This window comes from Mirounga angustirostris, unplaced genomic scaffold (genome assembly GCF_029215605.1).
Source record: "Mirounga angustirostris isolate CCGP_5_RB_7025 unplaced genomic scaffold, mMirAng1.0.hap1 SCAF_7, whole genome shotgun sequence".
Classification (NCBI taxonomy): Eukaryota; Metazoa; Chordata; class Mammalia; order Carnivora; family Phocidae; genus Mirounga; species Mirounga angustirostris.
The window spans coordinates 2664852-2684954 of NW_026991715.1; the positions used below are offsets into that span (position 1 = coordinate 2664852).

Sequence of the window (20103 nt, forward strand, 5' to 3'; positions counted from 1 at the left end):
TTCTAGCTATTGTCTTCTCAACTGCTACCCTGAATTCCATTTCCGACATCTTGTTTTATCTGCATCCATTTGTAAATCTGTGGCAGAAGTCACAGTCTCTGAGTCTTTCCTATTTTAGGGGTTCCTCTTCCTAGTCATTCTGTTGAGGGGTGATTGAGGGAGTGTACAGAGTCCAAATTATTGACCACAACCCAAGCAAATGGACCTGTTTTATGGGGACCTTAGGGTTGTAGGCCGCTTGTCCTTCCAGACTGTCTTCTGGGGGAGGGGCCTGCCACACTTTTACTCAGGCAACAATGTCTAGGCAGAGTTGCCCTGCCCTCTGTTGGGGGGATGGGGTCAGTGAAAACCGGTTTGGGGGGGCTTTTGTTCACTGGCGGCTTTCCCTGGCAGCTTTTCACGCGTCTTCTGAGAGTCAGAGCAGAAAAGACTGTTTTGAACTCTCTGCCTCAGAGCAGAGAGATTGCAGTCTGTTCTTCAGTGAGCTTTCCAGGCCACACTGTCTCTGTTTTTGTCTGTGCTGCTATAAACTGCAGCGTCCTGGGTTGTGTGCCCCTCCGCAGTGCTCCCAGTCCTGCCTCCAGGTCTGGGCACGTCTCTGCCCTTTGTGTTTCTAAAGCCGCCAGCCACTCCCAGTTCACACACGTTGCCCCACCACTCCAGGTTGTAGTCCAGGGGCCCGCCCTAAAGTCCTTTCCCCACTGCTAGCAGTCTGTGGGTCTGCCCCTGGTCCCCAGCATGAGAGTCTTTTGGACCCTGGTGTTATTTCACCTTCCTGGCTCAAGCACTTATGGCAGCTCCCTCCCCCTTCTGTTTATCTTCTGATATCTGCCCACGGAGTACGGCTCCCCACTTCATACCTTGAAACCAACCACCTGCGATATTCTGTTTGTGGAGATCCAGATATATTTTCTTACATCTAAGGCTGAATTCGTGGGTGTTCAGAGTGGTCTGGTAGATATCCAGCTCACTTCCAGGGACCGGTTGGAATAGGGTCCCCTACTCCTCTGCCATCTTTTCTCTCCTCCTCTTACTACAGTCTTTAGTTTAAAATCTAATTTCTCTGATATGAGAATTGCTACCCCAGCTTTCTTTTGAGGTCTGTTGGCATGATAGGTCCATTGGCATCTCCTCACTTTCAATCTAGAGGTGTGTTTAGGTTCAAAATGAGTCTCTTGTAGACAGCATATGGATGGGTCCTGTCTTTTTATCCAATCTGCAACCCTGTGTCATTTTATGGGAGCATTTAGGCCATTCATGTTGAGGGTAACTATTGACAGATATGAATTTAGTGCCATCATATTGCCTGTAAAGTCCTGTTTTTATAAATGGTCTCTATAAATTTCTGATCTATATTACTCTTTGGGTCTTTCTTCTTTTGTAGAATCCCCCCTTAATATTTCTTGTAGGGCTGGCTTGTGGTCACATATTCTTTCAGTTTCTGCTGGTCCTGGAAGGTCTTTATCTCTCCATCCATTCTGAATGACAGCCTTGCTGGATAAAGCATTCTTGGCTGCATGTTCTTCTCATTTAGTACCCTGATTATGTCTTGCCAGGCCTTTCTGGCTTGCCAGGTGTCTGTGGACAGGTCTGAGGTAATTCTGATGTTCATCCCTCTGTATGTAAGAAATCTCTTCTCCCTCACTGCTCTTAGGATAGTTTCCTTGGCTCTAAGATTTGCAAGTTTCATAATTATATGCTGGGATGTTGGTCTATTTTTATTGATCTTGGGAGGGGTCCTCTCTTCCTCTTGGATGCGAATGTTTGTTTCATTCCCCAGATTAGGGAAGTTCTCAGCTATGATTTTCTCAAATATATCTTCTAGTCCTCTCTCTCCACCGCCTCAGGGATCCTAATAATTCTGACATTGGAACATTTCATGGTGTTATTGATCTCTCTAAATCTGTTCTCGTGGGCTTCTAGCTGTTTGTCCTTATCGTCCTCAGCTTCGTTCCTTTCTATCAGCTTATCTTCTAGATCACTAATTCATTCTTCTGCCTCATTTACCCTGGTTGTTAGAGTATCTAGTTTAGACTGCATCTCATTCATAGCATTTTTAATTTCAGCCTGATTCAATCTCATTTCTGCCCTTAGAGATTCTATATTGTCGGTAATCCTTTTCTGAAGCCTAGGTATTGATTTCATAATTGCTACCCTGAAGTCTTTCTCTGACATCTTGCTTATATCCATGTCCATTAGGTGTGTGGCAGAGGCCATTGTCCCTGGTTCTTTCCTTTGTTGGGATTTCCTTCTCCTAGTCATTCTGTTGAGGGATGGTTGAGGGAGTCCAACCCAAGCAAGATGCACCTATGAAGAAATCGAAAATAGTTCAAAAGCTACCACAGATACACCATCAAAGCCAAGATAATCCAAAACAATACAAAAGAAAGATAAAAGAGAACAAAAAAGAGGGGGCTGGGTAGAGAGATTATAATCTCTCAGGGTGGTCACAACAGGGTGATCTGCCTGTTCCTGCTTGATTTTTCATCTGTGTGTTAGAAGACACTATATCCCAAAATAGCAAAGACATCAGAACTTACATATATATCAAGATAAAATTGAATAGAGTGAAAAATGGGCTAGTATGGGGTATAAATCTGTAAAACATATATGTGAAAAAGAAAATAAAAGTTAAGAAGTGACTTAACGGGGGAAATCAGAGGGGTAGACGAACCATGAGAGACGATGGACTCTGAAGGGCAGGCAGGGTTCTAGAGGGGAGGGGGGTGGGAGGACGGGTTGGCCTGGTGGTGGGTATTGAGGAGGGCACATTCTGCATGGAGCACTGGGTGTTATGCACAGGCAATGAATCATGGAACACTTCATTTAAAACTAATGTTGTAATGTATGGGGATTAACATAAGAATAAAAAAAAAAAAAAGAAGTGACTTAAAAACATAGGTTGGGAAATATGAATCTATTTGAAATGGGAACAGGGCTAAAGAAAAGAAGAGTAAGAAAAGAAACTAATAAGGAAATGTAAAATTGTAGCATGAAGTATAAGCGAGTCTTGAGAGAACACCTGGAGCTCCCTATATTATTTTCCCCTGGCTCTGGAGGTTTTACAGTCCTGTGGGAAATAAGCTTGTCATTCACCTGTTCTTCCAGTCTGTCTTCAAGGGGAAGGGCCTGCTGCTCAGGTTCTCAGGCGTCTTTGCCTGGGTGGAGTTGCCCCACCCCTTTTCAGGGGATGGGCTTAATGTGAGCTGCCTTTTGTTCCATGGCCTCTTTCCAGTTCTCTCTAGAGGGTCAGAGCAAACGTGTCCATTTAAGGGGGTGCCCTTAACAAATCCTCCAGGTCAATCCATCTCCATCTCTGCTGGTACCAAACGCCACAGACTTACACATCTTCTGCGGGGGGGGGGGGGGGGTGCTGTTGCATTGATTCTCAAATGTCTTTGCCCAATGGGGAATTGCTCTGCCTTTGCCTGGGCTAGGCTAAGTAATCTGCTCCCATTTGCTCTATGTGGCTTTGTTCCCTGAAGGCTTTCCACGCAGGTTTAGAGGAAGGGAATGAAAATGGCAGCCTCCCAATCTCTGGCACCAGAGCTGAAAGTTCGGGTCCCCAGTCTTCTGTGAGCCCTCAGAGAAAAGCAGTCAATAACTCCTCTCTCCCTGGTTTCTGGCGGCACTCCGTGCTCACCTGGCCTGTGACCAAGCATTTCTATCTCAGGCACAATACCCCATTTGGAATCTCTAAACCCAGCAGCCTCCTTCAGCACACTCCCGTGCCACTCCTCCTGGGGGAGGAAGGGGGCTCTCCCTGGTTCTGCTACTTTTTGGGCCCCTTCTCTAAGATCAGTGGGCCGACTGTGCCATGGATCACAGTTTATGGCAACCCCGAGCTGTGAGCCCACTCCTCAGCTCTGTCTTTGAAGACAGCTTCCCTGCTCTGATACCTGGAAGCTCAGCCGCACTCAGGCACTCCCTGTCTTCCTGTGACCCCAAGGATCCTGAGACCACACTGTCCCAGCAAGGGTTCCATCCCCCGTTTAGCTGCTTGAGTGATATCCCCCCCCGGGCACACTTCTAAAAAGTTCCGCTTTTGTACTCCACTGCTCTTTCACTTGCCGGGAGCCCACTGACAGAGGCTCTCTGCCCCGCTGTCTGTCTTCCCATATATTGCCTTGGATTCACTTCTCTGCACCTCCTACCTTATGGAAAATGCTTGTCTATTTGTAGTTGCAGCTATTCTTTCCTTCCATCTCTGGTTGTGTTCATAATGGTTTGATAACTATCTAGCTGAATTCCTGGGACCAGATGAAATTAAGGTCTCCTACTCCTCTGGCATCTTGGACTCTTTTCCTTAATTTTAAAAGAAGGTGACTAGAAATCTTTTTACTTTAAACTACTGAAGATAAATTAAATTGCTTTATGCATTTAAAAAATCTCTTTGCCAAATGATTCACTTGTAATAAATGGGGGAAAAATCATCTTACCCTAACTCTGATGGCTGAAATTTCAGCTCTGATAGGACAGGAAGTTGAAAATCACGCAAAGGTAAGTTTTAGAGTAGAGGGAACCTATACTCATAAATAAAAGTATTATGTTAAAAATGCATTTTGCCTTCAATTATAGGAGTTTATCTTGGATTTATCTGATCTCAGGAGCAGTTCATCTGCCGTAGTTCATAGTAATTGCCTCTCTGCACGTGGGACAACTCTTGAACCACATGGGATTGTTCAGGATGGAAACACTGCTTCCTCTGTTAAGTGAGCCATCCAGACTTCTACTGATCAAAGCATGACCTGTGGACTATTGATATAAGAAGCTTGTGCAAGAATGTAAATCAATCGCATTACTAAGTATGCCTTTTAGATAAGCTGTTTTTTTCCCCACTTGGTAAGACTATCTCAATAAAGGAAGCAGTATGTGATTTATATTCTGTTGCAAACTTTTTTTTTTTTCTTGTCTTGGACCAGCACTTGGGAGTAACTCAGATCTAGATTTTTGTTTTTTGCATCTTGGTGAAGTGAACTATTGCACACTGTCTCCCTGCTACACACACCTTGACATGCCAGGTAAAATGTAATTAAAACACAGTTAAGCTGGAAAGAGAAAAACTTCCGGGTACCAGGAACTTAAAACTGAATTAAGAGTTTACCAGTCAATCACCCAGAGGAATATCTGAATAAATAAAGATGCCACAGTATGACTATTAATTTGGAAAAATCCATGAGACTTTCTATACCAGTAGAATTAAAAAATGAGTAGTCTCTAGATAGAAGATTGATATACAAACATCAACTGCATGCAATTGGAAAAAAATCATTCTTCTCAATTATCATAGTAAAGATTGGATCAGGTATGAAGCAAATGGATGCTAACCTCTAAAGAGAGATATAAATGAAGAGCAGGATACTTGTGTAGTCAGAAGATATCTCTCCACAGTTGGCTAATCAGTTGCAAAAGAAAAATAGTAACTATATAAAGAAAAGACATTAGATAGTAGCATGACCATCTAATAAAAAATATCAATGGAGGCAAATGGATGTTGGCTTTTGGGTGAGACGACTTGAGAAGGACCTGTTATCACTTGTGTATAATCCTGGCATAGAATGCATACCCAGAATCTAATCATCAGGAAACACTGGATCAACTCCAAATGTGGAAGTGCTATTAAAAAGGGGAGTTCTATCTGAAGAGGGGACTGTCTTCTTCAAGAATGTCAATGTCAGTATTGACAATGGTAATTCTTGGAGGGTGGTTATGAGATTGCTCTATATACTATTTTTATTCTTTTTTTTAAGATTTATTTTTGTTTGAGAGAGAGAACTCACGAGAGTGGAGGGAGGGGCAGAGAGAAAAGAGAATCCCAAGCAGACTGTGTGCTGAACACAGAGCCCTACACAGGGCTTGATCTCACAACCCTGAGATCATGATCTGAGCCAAATCAAGAGGAGTCTGATGCTCAACTAAGTGAGACACCGAGGCACACCTACTATTCTTACTCTTGCCTCTTTTCTCTACATATGGAATTACTTCCTACTGAAAAGTTAAAAAAAAATCAAAACGATTAACAACATTCCTAAGCAACTACAATTTAAAATGTAATAAAATCCTATTAATTATAGCAATAAAAACTATCAGGTACCTGAAATAAATCTTTAAAAATTGTACAAAAAATTATACAAAAAGACCTAAATAAATGGAGAACTATTCATGGATGGGAAGGTTCAAAGTTTCAATAGCATGACAATGCAAGTTCTGTCCCCCACCCCCCACTTTCCACCAACTAACAAAAATTCAGTGCAATTGCCATTAGCATGCTAACAGGGATTTTAATAAATTTGAGCAAGATGATTTTGAAAATGTATATGGAAAATAGCGGGGGGAGAGTATTGAGGGGAGTTTTGACAACATAGGAGGATTTGCTGTACTAGATATTAAGGTGCTATAATTGGTATATGTAGTAGAGGCAAGATAGAGTTCATGTGCTGCCATAGGAATGCATGGAAATGTAATCTGTGACATTGAAAATGATGAAAAAAGGAAGAACTAGTCAAGGAACCTAGCTGGGACAAATAGCCATAAACATGGGAACACTACTTCTCATGTCATACCAATAATTTCCCTATGTAATAAAGACACAGCCATTCCACGGAGATTTCCTGCAGACCACCCAAAGCTAGGAGAGGGACATGGAACAGATTCTTCCCTGTAACCCTAAGTGGACCCAACTCTGCTGGTATATCACTGTCAGATTCCTGCCCTCCAGAACTGTGGGATGTGCCTATCTACTGTTTAGACCATGCCATTTTTGGCAGCCCCAGCAAATATGTACAATCCATAAGTATGTCCTCATCTTAATTAGTTACAACTGCAGTGATGTTTTTCCAAATAAGGTCATAATTCTGAGGTTGTTGGGATTGGGACTTCAAAATATGAGTTCTGGGAAACACAATTCAACTCATAAATGTAGTCTCTCCCCAAATTCATGTTCTCACATGTAGAATATATTCACTGTCTCCTAATATCCCCCAAAGTCTTAACCCATTTCAGCATCCAATTTCCTCTGGATAGCATCTAAATCAGATCTTGGTGAGCCTTGAGGGATGATTCATCCTCTCCAGCCGTGAACCTGTGAACAGACACCATGCCATGTGCTTCCCAAATATGATGGTGGGGCAGGCATAGGATAGACATTCCCATTCCAAGGGAAAGAACTCAGAAGGCAAACAGGGGTCAGTGGTCCCAAGCAAGCATGCAACCTGAAGGGCAGAGTTCATTAGATTTGAAGGCTTGGGAATAATCCTCTTTGGCTGTGCTCTACCTTCCTTGTCTACCCTCTGGGACTGAGGAAGAGACAGTCCCACCTCTGAGCCTGTACCCACTGTGTCCTGATGCGAATGGCAGCCTTGTCAAACTCTGACCACCTCTGGGATTATTCTTTCCTTTTCTTGAAGAATAATGTATATTTCCAGATATATAGCTTGGTTGGCCCTTTTCCTGCCTGTGGAATCTTACACTGACAGCCTTCCTACATTTCATTCTGTATCTGCCTCCTTACATTTCCAAGCTTTCAGTGTTTCTGCTGATAGAACATTCCCAGAAATTTTGTTGGTCTCCTGTGCAATTTATAGGGGTCCAAGCCATCAAAGAAGAGGGTCCTTCATAGATCTGTCCCATATAACCACACGTCTATTCCTGGCTTCAGCTGGGAGGGTTGACTGGGTAATGTCACTGTTGGATTGTGAAAGTGATATATTTATATATATATAAATATAAATAAACTACTACTTAAATAGTAAGTTACTATGTAAATATTTACTATTTATCTTTAGCCAAACAGTTATATTGAGATGTCTTAATGTTCTAGTGGTTCATCTAGTGGATTCACCTAGTGATCTATTCATTTTTCCTATACAGATAATACCTTCAAATAATAACATTGCTGCATCTTCCTTTCTCATCCTCCTGCATCTTATTTTTCCTTCTTAGTTTGTTAGTTTATATAGTTTTTGATGTGAGAAAAAAAGGCAGAAGAGAAATGATTAAATTTCCTTACTACCTTCAGCCCACTGACAAGTCCTTGAAACAGGCAGAGTGACCTTCCTCTAGGGACTCACCTGCCTTGATGTTAATACTTCGCTAAGGGCAACAGGCAATCTTAGCCCGACCCCCCAGGATCCTGTGAGTCTACTTTAACGTATAAAAATTCCTTTGGAAACTTCCTTTATCTCTAACCCCCAAGATACATGTTGGCCATCATTCCCCAAGCATATGGCCCACTGATATACATCTGAAGGGTCTCAAGACTAAGGTTTTTTTTTTTTTTTAAGACTAAAGTTTTATTAGATGGTAATAAATGACCTTTTCCCAACAACAACTAGCCCCTCAAGGTCCTGGAAACTTTGCTTCCAAATTCCTTAGAGGCTTAAGCTCTCCCAACCCCCTCCCAACTTGAAAGTATATACTGGGCCACTCCTCATGACCCTGGTGCGGCTCTTTCTGCCCACAGGTCCTGTCCCCCTGCTTTAATAAAATCACCTTTTTGCACCAAAAACATCTCAAGAATTCTTTCTTGGCCCTTGGTTTCGAACACTAACATCTTTTCCTGCATCAGTTTTTGCTACTTGGAGTGGTGGTGATATTTCTGTTATGCTCCATGTTTTAGTAGGAATCAACCTAAGATTCACAATTCTTGGTTTCTTTTAGAGTAAAATGGTATTTAGAGGTTACAATCAGGAGTGTGGGTCCAGGTAATATTTCTTGTTCCAAACTAAGATTAAAGCATTCTTACTTAACTTTTTGGGTTTATATCTTTATTTTATATACAAAATCTTGGTTCCTAAGCACATCGTTATATTTTTACTTTATCTTATTATCTATGTACCTATGTATCTATTGACTATCTATCATCTATCAATCATCTATATAAATAATCTCAAAATAATGACACAGAAATTCAAGATTTCTTCATGGTTGTTTTTGTCTGTGACATTTCCCTCTAGGTTGTACAACAACAGTAGGGTTTGACAGCCCATTAAAACTGTAAATCTCGGTAGAGATTGCACCATTTTATGCTGAGATTGAAGCCTGTTCTGACTCTTCTCAACTGTAGGTGAATTGCTTTTCTGACCGGATACCTTTAGATTCTACGTTTTTTAATCTTTGAAGCTAAGTAACTTCATCAACACTTCTCTTTCGATATTTCATGTTCTATTTCATTTTTTTGCCTTTCAATCTTCCAACTCAGTTCTCTTTCATTTCAGGAACGTCTTATGTTTTTTTTTTTAAATTTTTTTATTCTTATGTTAATCCCCATACATTACATCATTAGTTTTAGATGAAGTGTTCCATGATTCATTGTTTGTGCATAACACCCAGTGCTCCATGCAGAATGTGCCCTCCTCAATACCCACCACCAGGCTAACCCATCCTCCCACCCCCGTCCCCTCTAGAAACCTCAGTTTGTTTTTCAGAGTCCATCGTCTCTCATGGGTCGTCTACCCCTCCGATTTCCCCCGCTTCATTCTTCCCCTCCCGCTACCTTCTTCTTCTTCTTTTTTTTTTTTCTTAACATATATTGCATTATTTGTTTCAGAGGCACAGATCTGTGATTCAACAGTCTTGCACAATTCACAGCGCTTACCAGAGCACATACCCTCCCCAGTGTCTATCACCCAGTCACCCCATCCCTCCCACCCCACCCCCCACTCCAACAACCCTCAGTTTGTTTCCTACAATTAAGAATTTCAGGAACGTCTTATGTTTTAATAATTTCCAGGTGCATCCTTTTTGGTCTGTTTTTTTTTAGTGATAATAATTTTGTATAAAAGGACAATCATAGTCTTCTGCGCCTGTCATCATTTTCTATCTGCATGACTTGGTTTATCTTTGCTGCTTAATTTTCTGTAATTTTCTTCTATTTTCAGCAGGATATATATATATATATATATATATATATATATATATATATATATATATATTAAGATTTTTATTTATTTATTTGACAGAGAGAGAGATAGCGAGAACAGGAACACAAGCAGGGGGAGTGGGAGAGCGAGAAGCAGGCTTCCCGCCGAGCAGGGAGCCCGATGCGGTGCTCAATCCCAGGACCCTGGGATCATGACCTGAGCCGAAGGCAGACACTTAACGACTGAGCCACCCAGGCGCCCAGGATATATATATTTTAAAGATTTTATTTATTTATTTGAGGGCGAAAGAGAGCGCATGAGTGCAAGGGAGGAGCACAGGAAGAAAGAGAAGCAGGCTCCCCCTGAGCAGGGACCCTGATGTGGGGCTTGATCCAGGACCTGAGACCATGACCTGAGCCCAAAGGCAGATGCTTCACCAACTGAGCTGCCCAGGCAGCCCTTCAGCAGTAGATATTTTGCTTGTGCTTCCTCTAAAGTGTTTTGTGGTGGTACTAGATTATTGTCTGGAGACCTCTGAACTCCCGGGATCTGATCAGACCCTGTTTGCTCCTTTGCCACTCACCTCACCACAGTGCGTGTTCATGCCATGCTTCCCACTAAAAGTCACAGGACCCAGAAGTTGGTGGGTTGAGGGCACTCCCCGCTCTCTTCTGTCCTTCCCATCTCACCTCCAGCCAGAGGAATGTCTGATTCTAACCTCTAAGAGCTAACCCACAGTCCCTGTTGGGATAGCAGGGAGGCTGCAGGCCCAAAGACACATGCATTTTACTGCTGGATAGAGGGGATCGCATTAGCTACAGATGGGGACTGCACCCCACAGACAGAGCCGCACATCATGCACAGCTGTGTACCATACCTCCCCTGTTGTCATCACCACGGGGCACCCAGGGTCAAGATTATGGTCCCTGGACTGACCACACAGGCCAGTACCCCCTCACCATTCATTGACTGTGTGATCATGGAAGCTGCTTTATCTCTCTGTGTCTGCGTCCTTGTCTGTAAACACGACAAATGTCATCACATCTACCTCAACGGGTGTGAGGAGGAAAGGAGTTACTATCTGTAAAGCACTTAGAATAATGCCTGGCACTCAGGAGGTGCTCTTAAGTCTCTTTCAGCTCTAAATATGTCTGAGGAAATAGGACTATCATATTATTGGGATAAGACCGCAGGGTCTCATCAAATTCTCCATCTCCGTAACAACGGAGCACAGTGTGACCGTGGGTGAGCAGCTGAGCATGAGAGCGGGACCTCTGCTCCAGACCAGGGATAGGCAGAGATCTGTGGCTATGAGTGTGACCGGGCAGCCATGCTTGTTTTCAGTCCTGGCCTTCACTTACTCCTGCTTAGAACTCTCTTGATGGACGTGTGCTTCTAACCTTTGAGGAGCTATTACCTTTCCTGTCAATAGCTGTCTGTTCAGAATATATGCGTGAACTGTGTTGTGTTCTCTAAGGCTCTGTGTCGTGGACTGAATTTTCCTATGCTGAAGCCCCAACCCCCAGTACCTCAGACCTTGACTGTAGTTAAAGATAGAGGCTTTAAAAAGGTAATTAAATTAAAGCACGCTCATTAGCCTCGGTTGTTATTCAGTCGGATTGGTGTCCTTATAAGAAGAGGAGGTTAGGGCACATCTAGGGGAGAGAGAAAACCATGTGCACACACAAGAAGGTAGTTATCCACGGGCCAAGGAGAGAGACCTCAGGAGAAGCCAGCCCTGCTGACATGTTTGTTTTGGACTTCGCAGCCTCTAAAACTGTGGCAAAATAACTCTCTGTCATTTGAGCTGCCCAACTTAATGTTATGGCAGCCCCAGCAAGCTAGCACGCTCTAAAGGCTCTAATGTAGAGTTAGTGCAGAAAATCCATGCTCTTTGGCACTGACGAAAAGGTCTAAATTATGTATCAACAGCCAAATGGTCATGGGGCCAAGTAAATGCATTCAGAGATCAAATAAATGATAATGAAATTTTGGCATCAAGCATATAAAGTGAATGAGTGGGGTTCTAGGAATCAAGTAGAATTTGAAAGCTTTCTTCCACTTCCTCAAGGAAGACTTCACTTAGATGGGATCTACGGTTGGACATAAAACAGAGTTGTGTCCCCTGAGCTTGGATGGCAGAAACAAAGAAGTTATAAAAGAAATTGATGAGCTGTTTAAGAAGAAAGAAAGAAAAAGAAAGAAAAAGAAAGTGGGCAGAGGAAAAAGTAGGATGAAGAATGCAAAAGGAAAGGGACAAAATAGTTCTGCCTATAAAGATTATAGGTCGTCAGAAATGTTATGCATTCCATTAGTGAAGTGATTTGCTACTACTCAAGCCTCCTGAGATGAACGAGCAGTTCCCAGGATGGAGCAGACCAGGCATAGAGACTGAAGGGAGAGAATGATTCAGTCGGCCCTGAGGCAACGCCAAGTGTTTGCAGGATACATTCTAATGAGGGGGGAGTCCCTGTCGGAGTGATCATGTGTGGAACTGTGCTTCCCAAGCTGTTCTGCTCATGTATATCACCTAGGAACCGGGGAAAACACAGATTCAGGCTTAGTGGGTCTAGGTTAGAACCTGGGACTCTACATTTCTATCATGCTGCAGGTAATAGATTTGGTGTCATCTCTAAAATCTCACCATGCTGTAGGTCCAAGCTATAGAAACTTTCTCCTATGTTGTTTTTTTTTTTAAAGTTTTGTGGTTTTTCATTTTACATAAAGTCCATGATCCATTTTTTAAGGATGTTATTTTATTTATTTTATATATTTTATATATATATATAAATATATATATTTATTTTATTTTTTATTTTTATATATATATAATACTCTGTATTTGTATACACACACACATATATACGCTTGCTGTTATATGTATCACCATCCAGGTGATGCTGACACTGTGTATCCCACACTGGAGCAGGGAGGCCACAGGCCCAAAGACACATGTATTTTACTGCTGGATAGAGGGGATCGCATTAGCAGGTTATGCTTTTGTCGACTTCTTTATTTACATCAACATTTAACTAAAAACAATCCTGTGGAATGCCTTCTCTGAAGATGGATCAAATTTTCCAACTGAAACCTTGCACATTGCACATAAAACGAATATTTAGGAAACATCTGAAAGAAGAGAGAAGAGACCAGCTGGGGGGCCTCAGGATAAAAGGAATGACACTCTGGTGAGGTCCCTGGGTTCTCTGTTTCTTTGTTTGCTTGTTTTTTATTCCTCTATCCCAGACCTGGAGCTGACAAAGCTCTTTTCAACAAATGATGGCTGGAGTAATTGGATATCTGCAAGCTAAATAAGCAAATAAACCTCTGCCCAACCTTACATTTTGTGTGAAAATCAACTAAAATGGGACGCCTAGCTGGCTCTGTCAGTGGAGCATGCAACTCTTGTTCTTGGGGTTGTGTGTTCAAGCCCCATGTTGGATGTAGAGATTACTTAAAAATAATAACATCTTTAAAAAAATGGATCATGGACTTTATGTAAAATGAAAAACCACAAAACTTAAAAAAAAACAAACAAAAAACAACCTAAGAGAAAATTTCTATAGATTGGACCTACAACATGGTGAGATTTTAGAGATGACACCAAACGCATGATCCATAAAAGGAAAACTTCCTAAACTGGATTTCATTAGTATTTAAAATGTTTGGGGGCACCTGGGTAACTCAGTCAGTTGGGCATCTGACTGTTGATTTTGGCTCGGGTCGTCATCTCATGGGTTGGGTGAGATCGAGCCCAGATTCGGGCTCCATGATCAGTGCAGAATCTGCTTGAAGATTCTCTCCCTCTGCCCTTCTCCCCACTAGCTCTCTCTCTAGGAAAAATAAATAAATATTTAAAAAAATTTAAGGGGTGCCTGGGTGGCTCAATGGATTAAGTATCGGCCTTCGGCTCAGGTCATGATCTCAGGGTCCTGGGATCGAGTCCTGCATCAGGCTCCCTGCTCAGTGGGAAGCCTGCTTCTGCCTCTCACTCTCCCTCTGTGCTCTCTGTCTCAAATAAATAAATGAAATTAAAATGTTTGTTGAGCGAAAGACTTTGTTAAAATGATGAAAAGAAACAAACTACAGATAGGGAATGGGTATTTCCAAACCATATGTCTGATAAGAAACTTCCAGGTAGAATATATAAGGAAATCTCAAATTCAACAACAGAAAACAATTAGAAAACAGGCAAAGGATGAGCTTCATCGAGGAAGATGCACTGATGAAAGATGAAGAATGTTCATCATTGATAGCCATTAGAGAAATTCAAATTAAAATCAGTGAGATATTCTTAGGCATCTATCAGAATGGGTAAAATTAAAAAAAAATGACAACACTAAATGCTTGCAAGGATGCAGAGAAACTGGATCGCTCATATGTTGTTGGTGGGAAAGGTAAGTTGTATAGCTGCCCTGGGAAGCTTATGGCAGTTTCTTACAAAATTAAACAGCTGTTTACTACATGACCCAGCAATTGCACTCTTAGGCATTTATCCTAGAGAAACACAATTCTAATGATCACACAAAGCCTGTTCATAAATGTTCATAGCAGCTTTATTCTGATAGCCTGTCCTGGAGACAGCTCAGAATCTTTCAATGGGTGAATTAGATGGTCTGAAGAATCAATACCCTGGAATACTATTTGGCAATAAAAAGGAAAAAAAAAAAAAACCTATTGATACACACAACAACCTGGATGAGTTTCCAGAGAATTATGCTGAACGAGAAATGCCAATCCCGAAAATGTCAATCCCGAAAGCCTACTTTCTATGTAGTTCTATTTGTATAAAATTCTTGAATTGGTCAAAATGTAGAAACACAGGATAGATGGGTTGATGCCAAGATTTAAGCAGGTGTGATGCGGCTGGGAGAGAAGCAGGTGTGACTGTCAAAGGCAATGGGAAGGATGCTGTGTGTGGGGAAATACTCTGTATCTTCTGTGTATCAATGTCAGTATGCTTGCTGTTATATTGTAGTACAGTTTTGCAAGATGTTACCATTGGTGGACACTGGGTAATGGGTCTATGGGATATCTATTAATTCTTACAGCTGCACGTGCATCTACAATTACCTCAAAATACAATGTTTCTTTTAAAATAAATCCAGTGTAGCAGGCACGGTGAGAATGCCTTTATAGCCATAAGATTGTAACGCTTTTGAGATTACTGTTTGCTTTAGGGTATTGCAAGAATGAGCACTCCTGTACTTGCTTCTTGTCATTATTCTGGTCAGACATGGAGCTCTTGCTTAACAGAAAGTGATGTGTGGGAATTACACTGAGAGTAATCCATAAGATGACCATGATGGTGCCTCCCTCTTGATTAGATTCGTATTCTGGGTTGCTTTCGTCAAGAGTTGAGAAGTGTCAGCTGTGAAGCCTGTGGCTTACAGCTCTGGACCCACACCCATATCACTCCGCTTCATGGTGAGGCTGGTGCTGGGAGTGTGCATGCCATATTCCTGCTTCGCTTGATCATTTCTCATTAGGCCTCATGCAGAGGGGGTGATAGAGGCAGGTGGGCTGCTTGTGGGCTGGAGTTGGGAAGGAGATGTGCTCTTGCTTGGTTTCTTTCCTGTTCATTTAATCTCTAAGGGCATTATATTAGGTAAAAGCAGTTGAATGAAGATGCTCCACTGAGTGGTGAGCAAAACCAGTGTTTCTTCAATGACATAAGCCCAGCCAGCAATGCTTCTGACTCAGAAGTAGGAGGTCCAGAAACGTATGCTCCCCGGGGCCTCTTCTCTGGGCCACCAGTTTTAAAAATTCCTGTTCTTTCTTTGTGTCCCCCTAGTGCTAGGGGGTGCTTCTTTTTGCCTTTTCCTTCCCCCAATATCTAGTTAATAATTCCTTGTAATAAATGCCCTCTTTTTGTTTTTATAATGGAAGTGGTGTCTACTTCCTGATGGTAGCCTGACAAGGACAATGTTACTCCTACATTTTTGTTTAAGGATAACAGTTTCAGGTGCATCAAATTTACCTTTCATTGGTCCACTGTCTGTGCAAAGCGGGCTAACGTCCCCTCCACTAGAGGTGATAGTTGAGTCCTCATGCGTCAGATACCACACGTCTGAGCCAATGAACTGGACAAAAGCTGACCTGAGCCTCTCCTGCACTCTTCACTGGCCATTCTGTCTTTCCGTAAGAGCCTCTTGAAAGCCCCCTTTATGTCCTTGTTCCTCAAAGTGTAGATGAGGGGGTTGAGAGTGGGGGTCACCACAGTGTAGAAAAGAGTTAGGAACTTGCCTCCCTTCTGGGAGAAGTGACTCCGGGGTCGGATGTAAACGGCAGTGAACTGCAGTAGAAGAGAAAGACGACCACCAGGTGGGAAGGGCAGGTGCGGAAGGCCTTGCTCCTGCCCTCCTGGGATGGGGTGGCCAGCACCGTCTGGGCTATGTGGCCGCAGGAGACAAGGATGAGCAGAAGCGGCCCCAGCAGGAAGATGGCACCAGTCACTGAGATCTGGAGCTCGTTGATCTGTGCGGATCAGCGCAGGGACCTCACAGACAAAGTCGTCAACCCGGTGGTGACGGCAAAAGGGGAGTTTCATGGTGGTGGCAGACTGCAGCAAGGCGCCGAAAATCCCACTGGCCCAGACCAGGAACGCCAGCTTGTGACACAGGGGCGCGTGCATGATTCCTGCGTGGTGCAGGGGTGAGTACCCGGCCACGCAGCGATGGAAGGCCATGACCAGCAGCAGACACACTCTGCAGCTCCCAGTCCCAGGAAGAGGTAGAGCTGGACTGCACATCCCAGGTAGCTGATGGTCTTGTCTGAGCCCCCAAAATTGACCAGCATCTGGGGGTCCAGCTGGTGGTAAAGCAGAGGTCCAGGATGGAGAGGTGGGTGAGGAAGTAGTACATGAGGGTGTGCAGGTGGGGGTCTAGGTGAGACAGGAGTATGATGGTGGTGTTGCCCAAAGACAGACGCAGTCACAAATAGGGTCATTTCTAGCCTGGGGTTACCCGAGAAGCCCAAGAAGATGAAGCCATTGCCATATCTATCCAGCGCCCACCTGCAACTGCAAGGAGCAACACATCAATCAGAATATCACCTCCAAGAGGTAGAGAAAAGTGATTTTTGATTTTAGAAGATTGCCCTTTCTCTGTTAACAGTTTCTCTAAACTTTTACTGGCTTTTCTTTTATCTCAGTCTCTTTGGACATTTTCATCTGTGAATTTCTTCAAACTTGGATGGCTTTGGCAAACTCCTAGAACATGACACTGTGGCGTATTATTATTTAAAACTAACCCTTCCCACTATGACAACTTATGCCAACAAACTGGATAACTAGATAAAATGGAGAAAAACTTTAGAAACATACAAACTACCAAAACTGAATCAGGAAGACATAGAAAATCTGAATAGATCAATTACTATTACAAAGAGTGAATCAGTAATAAAAAAATCTCCCAAAAATGAAAAACCTAGGACTAGACGTCTTCACTGGTGAATTTTACCAAACATTTGTAAAAGAAATAACACCAAAACCTTCTCAAACTTTTCCAAAAAAATCAGAGGAAAGAAAACTCCCAAATTCCTTTAATAAGGGCAGCATTACCTTAATACAAACTCCAGATAAAGACACCACCAGAAAAGAGAACAACAGACCAATACCCTCAAGAATATAGATGCAAATATTCTCAGTAAAATGTTAGCACGCTGAATTCAGTAGCACATAAAAAGGATCATGTCCCACAATCAGCAGAACTTATCCCTGGGATGCAAGGGTGGTTTAATATATGCAAATCAATCAATGTGATCCATCACATTAATACAATGAAAGACAAAATTATACAATCATTTCACTACAAGTGGAAAAAATATTTGACAAAATTCAATATTGTAAATAGAATCATTCTTTTTCCAGATAATTCATCATTAGTGTATAGAAATATTACTGATTTCTGTTTGTTAACTTTGTGCCCTGAAACGTTACTGAATTTGTTAGGTTTTTGGTGGAGTTTTTATGATTTTCTTTACATAAAGTCATGTCATCTGCAAATAAGAACATTTTACTTCTTCCTTTCCAATTCTGATGGCTTTTGTTTCTTTTTCTTGCCTGATTATTTCAACCTATGTCAAGGATTTTTTTCCCCCATTTTTTCCTTTTAGGAGTTTTATGGTTTCAGATCTTACATTGAAGTTTTTAAACTATTTTGAGTTAACTTTTGTCAGTGATATAAGACAGGAGTCTAATTTCATTCTATTACATGTGAATATCCAATCTTGACAGTGTGATTTCTTGAAGAAACTGTTTTTTTGTGTGTTAGTTCTGGGGCTCGCTCATCAAATATTAGTTGACTATATATGCATGGTTTTATTTCTGGGTTCTCTATTCCATTCTTTTGATGTAGTTACCTGTTTTTATGTTAGTACAACACTGTTTTGATTACCATGACTTTATAGTATAGCTTCAAATTAGGAAGTGTAATGTCTTTGTTTTATTCTTCTTCATAATTGCTTTGGCAATTCAGGGTCATTCGTAGTTCCAAATAAATTCTAAAATTGATGTTTCTACTTCTGTAAAAATGCCATTGAGTTCTTACAGGACTGCATTGAATCTATACATGGCTTTTTGGTAGTATTGACATTACAAGAATATTAGTCCTTCTAATTCACAAACACAAGATACCTTTCTATTTATTTGTGTCCTACACTATTTCTTTCACCAATGTGTTATAATTTTTAGAGTGGAGATCTTTCACCTCCTTTGTTAAGTGTTTTCTTAAGTATTTTACTGTTTTGATGACATTGCCTGATTAATCTGGCTAGAATTTTCAGTACTATGTTGAATAAATGCAGTGAGAGAGTACACTCTTTTCTTATTGTTGATCTTAGAGAAAAGCTCTCAACTCAACCTTTCAAAATTGAGTACAGTATTAGCTGTGGGCTTGTCATAGATAGCCTTTATTACTTCAAGCCACATTCCTTCTATACTTAATTTGTCAAGAGTATTTTTTTGAATAGGTTGGCAATGTTTTTTGAATATGACACATAAAGCACAAACAACATAATAAAAAATAAACAAGGAAACACACATCAAACTAAAAAGCTTCTGCACAGCAAAAGAAATAATCAACAGAATGAAAAGGCAACTTATGGAATAGGAGAAAATATTTGCAAATCTTGTATCTGATAAGGGATAAATATCCAGAATATATACAGAACTCATACAACACAACACAACACAACACACACACACACACACTTAAGATGAGCAAAGGACCTGAACAGAATTTTTTCCAACAAAGATATACAAAAGGCCAACAGGTACATGAAAAGATGTTCAACCTCACTAGTTGTTAGAGAAACACAAATCAAAACCACAATAAAATATTACCTCATGATTGTTAAAATAATCATTATGAAAAAGACAAGGGATAATAAATACTAGTGTGGATGTGAAGAAAAAGGATCCTTGTTTACTGTTGGTGAGATTGTAAATTGGTATAGCCACTATGGAAAACTGTATAGGATCTTGAAAAAATTAAAAATATCCCTACTATATGATGCAGTAATTCCACTCCTGGGAATCTGTCCAAAGCAAATGAAACAATAACTAGAAGATACTTGCACCCACATGTTCATACTAGCACTATATACAATAGCCAAGATACAGAAACAACCTAAGTGTCCATTGACAGATGACTGGGTAAAGAATTTGTTATATAGGCCATAATTAGATATAAGAAAATTGTAACTAAAAAGATGTGAAATATGATGCATATACATAAAATATGGAGGGAGTAAAAAAAAAGAAAGAATTTTTAAAAAATGTGTTTGAACTTAAATGATCATCAACTTAATATAGACTGCTATATACTTAAGATGTTATATATGAACCTCATGGTAACCACAAACCCCAAACTCATGCTAAATAGATAAAAATGAAGGGAAAGAGCCAAATATAACACTTCAGAAACTCATCAGTTATAGTGAAAAAGAGCAGGAGAAGAAAGGAACAGAGAAAAACTACAAAACAATGAGAAATCAATGAACAAAATGTCAATACATACATACCTATCAATAATTACTTTAGATATAAATGACCTAAATGCTCCAATCAAAAGACATAGGGTGGTAGAATGAATTAAAAAAAAAAATCTGTATGCTGCCTGCAAGAGACTCATCTTAGACCTAAAGACACATATAGACTAAAAGTCAAGAGATGGAAAGATATTTACCATGCAAATGGAAGCAAGACAACAGCAACAACAACAAATGGGATAGTAATGTTATA

At 41.1% G+C, this 20103-nt stretch overlaps 1 pseudogene; it reads right to left on the reverse strand.

Annotated features, from left to right (window-relative positions):
- Positions 1-15915: 15915 nt before the first annotated feature.
- On the reverse strand, positions 15916-16808 carry LOC123840868 (olfactory receptor 2H2-like; annotated as a pseudogene).
- Positions 16809-20103: the final 3295 nt, after the last annotated feature.